The sequence below is a fragment of the Tenrec ecaudatus genome, chromosome 3 (assembly GCF_050624435.1).
Source record: "Tenrec ecaudatus isolate mTenEca1 chromosome 3, mTenEca1.hap1, whole genome shotgun sequence".
Taxonomy (NCBI): Eukaryota; Metazoa; Chordata; class Mammalia; order Afrosoricida; family Tenrecidae; genus Tenrec; species Tenrec ecaudatus.
Window position 1 is genome coordinate 112,150,549 of NC_134532.1, and position 6,146 is coordinate 112,156,694.

At 43.7% G+C, this 6,146-nt stretch overlaps 1 non-coding gene and 1 pseudogene across 1 annotated transcript; both read right to left on the minus strand.

Annotated features, from left to right (window-relative positions):
• Positions 1 to 3,071: 3,071 nt before the first annotated feature.
• LOC142443964 (U6 spliceosomal RNA) lies at positions 3,072 to 3,178 on the minus strand. The gene has a single exon (XR_012783661.1). It is a non-coding gene; the product is annotated as a U6 spliceosomal RNA (small nuclear RNA).
• A 1,606-nt stretch (positions 3,179 to 4,784) lies between these two features.
• LOC142443859 (U1 spliceosomal RNA) lies at positions 4,785 to 4,935 on the minus strand (annotated as a pseudogene).
• Between the last annotated feature and the right edge of the window lie 1,211 nt (positions 4,936 to 6,146).

The following is a 6,146-nucleotide window of genomic DNA, read 5'->3' on the forward strand; positions in this document are numbered from 1 at the left end:
TTTGGTTAGAGTTCTTTGGCAAGTGGACCACCACTGCTCCACCATGGGTCAGAGGGGGCGTGGGGCAGCACAGAAAGAGAAAGAGAGATGGGGCAGCTGGTAAGAGTTGAGGAGTCTAGGAAACAGACATGAGTATGCTCTGTACAGTTCTTTTCATTTTTGTGGGGTTTAAGAATATTTCAATATAAAATTTGTCATGTAAATCCCAAATTGTTAAATTTACAGGTCAAACAAAGGAGTAATGGATTTGTGGCTGGACTGGGATCAATGACAATACAAGGGAAATCTGCTTGAAGAGTTTGTTTGATGTGTTTTTTTATGGCATTTGCTGACATAATAATATGGTATTAGAGGCCTGGTAGAGTAGTGAGTTCTGTGTTGGGCTACAAACCGTTAGGTCTCCAGTTCTACTCCACCTACCTCACCATAGGAAAAAGATTAGGTTTTAGGAGCCCTTTTGGGCTCCCCTGAAGATTGAGAGTCTCAGAAACCCACAGGGTTACAAATTTGGCTGCTAACAATAAAGTCAGTGGTTTGAAGCTACAAGTTGCTTCCTGCCAGAAAGTTGAGGCTTTCTGCTGTAGCAAAGATTTATAGCCTCTGAAACCCAAGGGGTTTCTTGGAAGAAGTACAGCCAGAATGCTCCAAGGATGGTGAAACCTCATCTCACTACTTTGGATACGCTGTCAGGAGAGACCAGTCCCTGGAGAAGAACATCATGCTTGGTAAAGTGGAGGTGCAGCGAGAAAGACGAAGACCAACAGATGGATGGACACAGGGACTGCAACAATGGACTCCAACAAGAGAATGTTGTGAGGATGGCGCAGGACTGAGCGGTGTTTCCGCCTGTTGTTCATGGGGTTACCATGAATCGGAATTGACTGGCACCTAACACCAGCTACAACATATTTTCAATTGCTTCCAAGGTTTCCTTTATGCCACTGGGAGGTGGGGGGAGATGGAGAGGTGGGTGGTAGTGGCCTGAAAGTGAGCAGCAGAAGATAGTGGTGCTTCTAGAAATGTCTGTTTCTGGGTGTAATTCTGCATTTACTGTAAAATGCAGGTTAAATAGGTGAACTCAATGGAAATGTATCTAGCTGTGCTAGATTTCTGTTATGTTCTCTGTGTTTCTGTCATTTAAATTTACTGAGAAATGATTTAAAAGGAGAAAGAAATGGGTCTCTTCATGTTTCGTCTGAGCATACCTTGAGTGCTTTCTTAAAGTTTTTTAAACCGAAAGGTTTTAAAACCCAAGTTGTAGCAAAAAATATCAAATATGAGGCAGCAATTTGGGCTCTGCAAGAGACAGACGAAACTATCTGGTTCCATAAAGATGTACATAAATCCTATACAGTATTGATTTGATGGCAAAGGATTTGTTTTGGTTTGGGGTTCTGTGCTACATCAATGGGTTGGATTTTGGGGTGTGTTGAAGTCCTTGTTCTTTTTGAAGACTGCAGAACTTTTAACACCTTTGAGGAACTTGTTTTTAATGTAAGCTGGTTCCCAGGTGGAAATACTCTGCTTGAGGTATTTACAATCTAAATGGATGAATTAGAGGATGGATTGAATCCAAACCAAACCATGACCTTCTACGAGACCCAGACTCATAGAGACCCGATAGGACAAAGTAGAATTGCTTCACAGAGTTTCCAAGACTATCTATCTTGATGAGCAGACAGCCTGATCCTTCTCCTGTATAGGGGCTGGTGGGTTTGAACCACTGGCCTTGGGGATTGCAGACCAATGCCTAACCACTGCACCGCAATCCTCCTGAGGACCAGCAGTTGTTAGGTGCCTCTGGGTAATTGCTAAACTCAAATCACTCATATGTCCAACTGAATGAAACGCTGTCTGGTCTTCTGCCATCCTCCCAATGGTTGTGCTTGAGCCCGTTGTTGCAGCCACCGTGTCAACGCATCTCATCTAGGGTCTTCTTTCTAGCTTGGCAGTGTGCTTGGCCAAGCATGATGTTCTTCTCCAGGGACTGCTCTCTCCTGATAAGCTGTCCAAGATCCATGAGACCAAGTCTCCCCCTCCTCACATTGAAGGAGAATTTGGCTGTCCCTCTTCTAAGATGCATCAGTTCACACTCTGGTTGTCCATGGTACTTTGTTGTTGTTGTTGTTCTTCTTCTTCTTCATCTTTCCCAACCCTGTAATTCAAATGCATCAATTATTCTCTGGTCTTCTTTTTTTTAATTTAATTTTATTTTTTTTCTCTGGTCTTCTTTATTCATTGCCCAGCTTCGCATGCATATGAGCTGATTAAAAATATAGCTTGGGTAGCAGGGTGCACTTTGCTTCTCAAAGTGACATCTTTGCTCGCAAATACTTTAAAGAAGCATTTTCCAGCAAGTTTGCCCAAAGTGAAAGGTATTGAAGCAGCTAGCCTAAAAGGTTTTGTTTCTCTGTTTTGTTTTATTTTCAAATAGGGTTGAGTGAACACACATGTATTCTTCCGGGATTTAAAAAAAATTCATTACCTCCCAGTCAATTCTGACTCCTAGAAATCCTTTTGGACCAAATAGAACTGCCCCTGGAGGCTTCCTTCCAAGACCATAGACAGTTTTATCTTTCTCCCACCAGGCAGCTGGTGGTTTTGAACTTCTCATGCTGTGGCTAGCAGCCCAGTGAGTAACCTGAATGCCACCAGAGCTCTGGAAATAAAGGCGCTCTGTCAAAATGGAAATGGTGTGATTAAACTTGTTATAACCATTGCCACATTTGCAAGCTCCTGAAACGTTCCTTGGACTTGGACTGCCGTCTTGTTCCTTTGGAAGTGACATCATATAAACAACAACCAGCATTCACTCCAACATCCAGATCTTTTCATCTGAGGCCGTTTGTTTTTTTATCCACTGAATTTAAATTTGCTTTTGCTTTTTATGTCATCCTTTAAAATTCAAAGAACATCCATTTCTCTTTTAGTGAGAGTGAGAGTTATAAGTGACTGATTATATAAATCCAGAACAGAGAGATTTATTCCTGAGTCAGTGTTTTAATTTGTCATTGATTTTTTGGTTAGTTTATTTCACTGAGCCATGATTTTTTTAATTTTATTTTATTTTTAAAAATATGGAACGCTTCACGAATTTGCGTGTCATCCTTGCGCAGGGGCCATGCTAATCTTCTCTGTATCGTTCCAATTTTAGTATATGTGCTCCCGAAGCGAGCACTCACTGAGCCATGATTTGTTACAGGATAGCATGAAGTGGTTCTGCAGTTTCAGTGAATGACTCAATTACTGAGAAATGATTCTAAATACATCATAATACCTTCTTAGTTTATAGAGAGAGGAGGTGTATTACTCCTACTGTTAATAAGGAAAGCCTCTCCAGAATCGGTCTCATTTAGACTGAGTATGTGCTGTATGAACGGTTTCCTGGTGGGAAGAAACAGTTAATCTACTGTACTGGGACTCAAAGAGGAACCCTGGTCGCCCAGTGTTTGCACATTGGACTGCAAACCTCAACGTCAGTAGTTCAAAACCACCAGCAGCTCTGCAGGAGAAAGATGAGGCTTTCTACTCACATAAGGAGTTACAGTCTTGGAAACCCACAGAGACAGTTCGACTCTGTCCTATAGGGTCACTATACGTCAGAATCCCCTCAATGGCAGTAAGTTTGCTTTTTTTGGTACTACTAATGAAAAGAATCAACGCGTTTGAATTGTGGTCTTGGGAAAGAACATCAAAAGGACCATGGACTGCCGAAAGAATGAGCAAATCTGTCTCTGAAGATGTACAGCCAGAATGCGCCTTAGAGGCATGGGTGGTGAGACTTCATCTTACATACTTGTGACACGTTGTCGGGAGAGACCAGTCCCTGGAAAAGAACATCGTGCTTGGTAAAGTGGAGGGACAGCAAAAGAAGAAAGCTCCTGACAAAATGGGTTGACACTGTGGCTGCCAGAACGGACTGAAACATAAGAACAATTGTGAGGACGGCGCCGGGCTGGCCAGGCAGCACTTCATTCTGCGATACAGAGCGCTGCTCTGAGTTGGAGGTGACTCGGTGGCTAAAGCACTGATAATGGATATGGCAAAGGATCAGGCAGGGCTTTGTTCTTTGGTGTGTAGGAATCTTTTAGACGGCGCCTAAAACACACACACACACACACACACACACACACACACACACACTTATTGCTGGGCGCCCTGAGTTGAGATCTCTTCTTTTTCACAATGAGGCATGTGCTCGAGTCCCAGAACTGGCCCCTAGGTTTCCTGGGCTGTCACCTTTGCAGTGGCGCAGACGCTAAGCCCTAGATGCTAGCCACGAGGTCGTGGCTTTGAGTTCTCCACCAGCTCCATGGACAGAGGAACGGGTGCTGTGCTCCGATAACGAAGAAGCCTGAAGACATGTAACTGTTGTGTCACCACGCCGCCATATCTAAACATACAGCTATTACTTTGGGGGGGAAATATATCTATATCTCTACACAGTGTTTAAAAAAGTCTTTTCTGCAAGACTGTTGCAATTCAGTGAATAACCTGTTTACTAGGAGCCACCCCAATGCAGTTGCGTTCTGTGGCCACAGCAAGGCAGCAGTTCGCTGTGACGGGTCCTTGGCATGCATCACTCCAATGTCTTCAGCATGTCCTTGGAGACCCTGAAATGTGTAATTTAGGGTCACCGTGTAATAAAAAGACAAACTTATTTAAAATAAATATGGCTCCATGTTAGGATCAAATAAGAACAATTTAACTTCAAATACACAGAAAAAACTGCTTCCCTTGCCTTTTCCTTTCTCTCTCTCTCTCTTTCTTTCTTTCTTTCATATCAAGGAAGAGCCCGAACGCAGTCCCCCACTACCACACATTATGCGCATTAGGGGAGATCGCAGGGGCCAGCACATCCAAAGAGCAATGGATAAGCCTCGCCCCGGGAAAACCACCTTGGGGCTCAGGGTATCTCCCCTACCAGGTAAGTATTGCTTCCCTTGGCTTTCAAGGATACCTTTAAAATGCAAATAAATGATTTACTCTTTCAATGATGAAAGAAAATCCTGTGAAAAAACACATCTTCAGATGAATAAAATATCAAATTTATATGTATAAATGCTTTTTATGTAAAAGCAGTACTACTAGGGTTCCAGTTATGCACACATAGGTCTCTTCCAAATGACAGCGCTGGGTCCCACGTTTGCCTACGTCTCGTTGGGTACCTCAGAATACAGAGAGGAGGCCAGCTCAGAAGGTTAGTGACTGGGTGGGGCGGAATTCCAAAGACACACTCCTGATAGGTTTTCTCCAAGGGCACACGACGATCTATGAAGAAGCTGTAAGAAAATAGAAAGCTGCGCAGACCAGGAGAAGTCCGGGAAGATTCCATCACAATAGTGCACCTACTCGTTTTTCGAGGGTCGTAAGGGCCGTCCTTGGGGAATTTCGTAGGGAACCCTGGCCCCATCTGCCCCACAGCCCCTGTGTTGCCGCCACACACTTCTTTTTATCCCCCAAACCCTAAGGACAGTGAAGAAGAACATGACCCGAGCCCCTCAAGACGGTAGAAATTGCCGTTTTATCATGCTGTACATGGAAATACGCAGAAACTTGAAGAGAAGGCTTAGAGAGATGGAAAACTACCTTCAGAAGTGTCCAGACCCGGAGAGAAGAGATGTCAAGTAGGGGCCGCTACACAGTTTGATATTTTTGCTTAATACTAGCTCCTGTTGTTTTGTAGCAATATTTTCTAACCAAAGAGTCCAAAGAGGGTTTCAAAAAATCCATAGACAAAATAGAAGTTCAAGGTGATGAAATGTTTAAATGAACATTCGAGTCCCCCTTACTATACACGTGCCGGAGCCCTGGTGGGGCAGTGGTTATGTGTGCAGCTCGGACTCCAGGGCCAGCTGCTGGAAGCCACCAGCCGTTCCGGGGGAGACAGTGGGGCTTTCTAAAAGCAGAAGGAGTCACAGTCCTGGAAACTCGCCAGAGCAGTTCTTGCCTGTCTTGTAAGGTTGCTGAGTTGGCATGGACTCAATAGCAATGATGGGGTTTTTTTTTTGGGGGGGGGGCGGTTATTTACACATCTAATTGCCTGGACAATTGTTTGGCTTTGTCCAAGAGAAAACAACAACAAAGAGTGCATGTATTTGTTGTCTGGTAATTTTTGCTTATTAATTTTTAAAAACATATTTAAC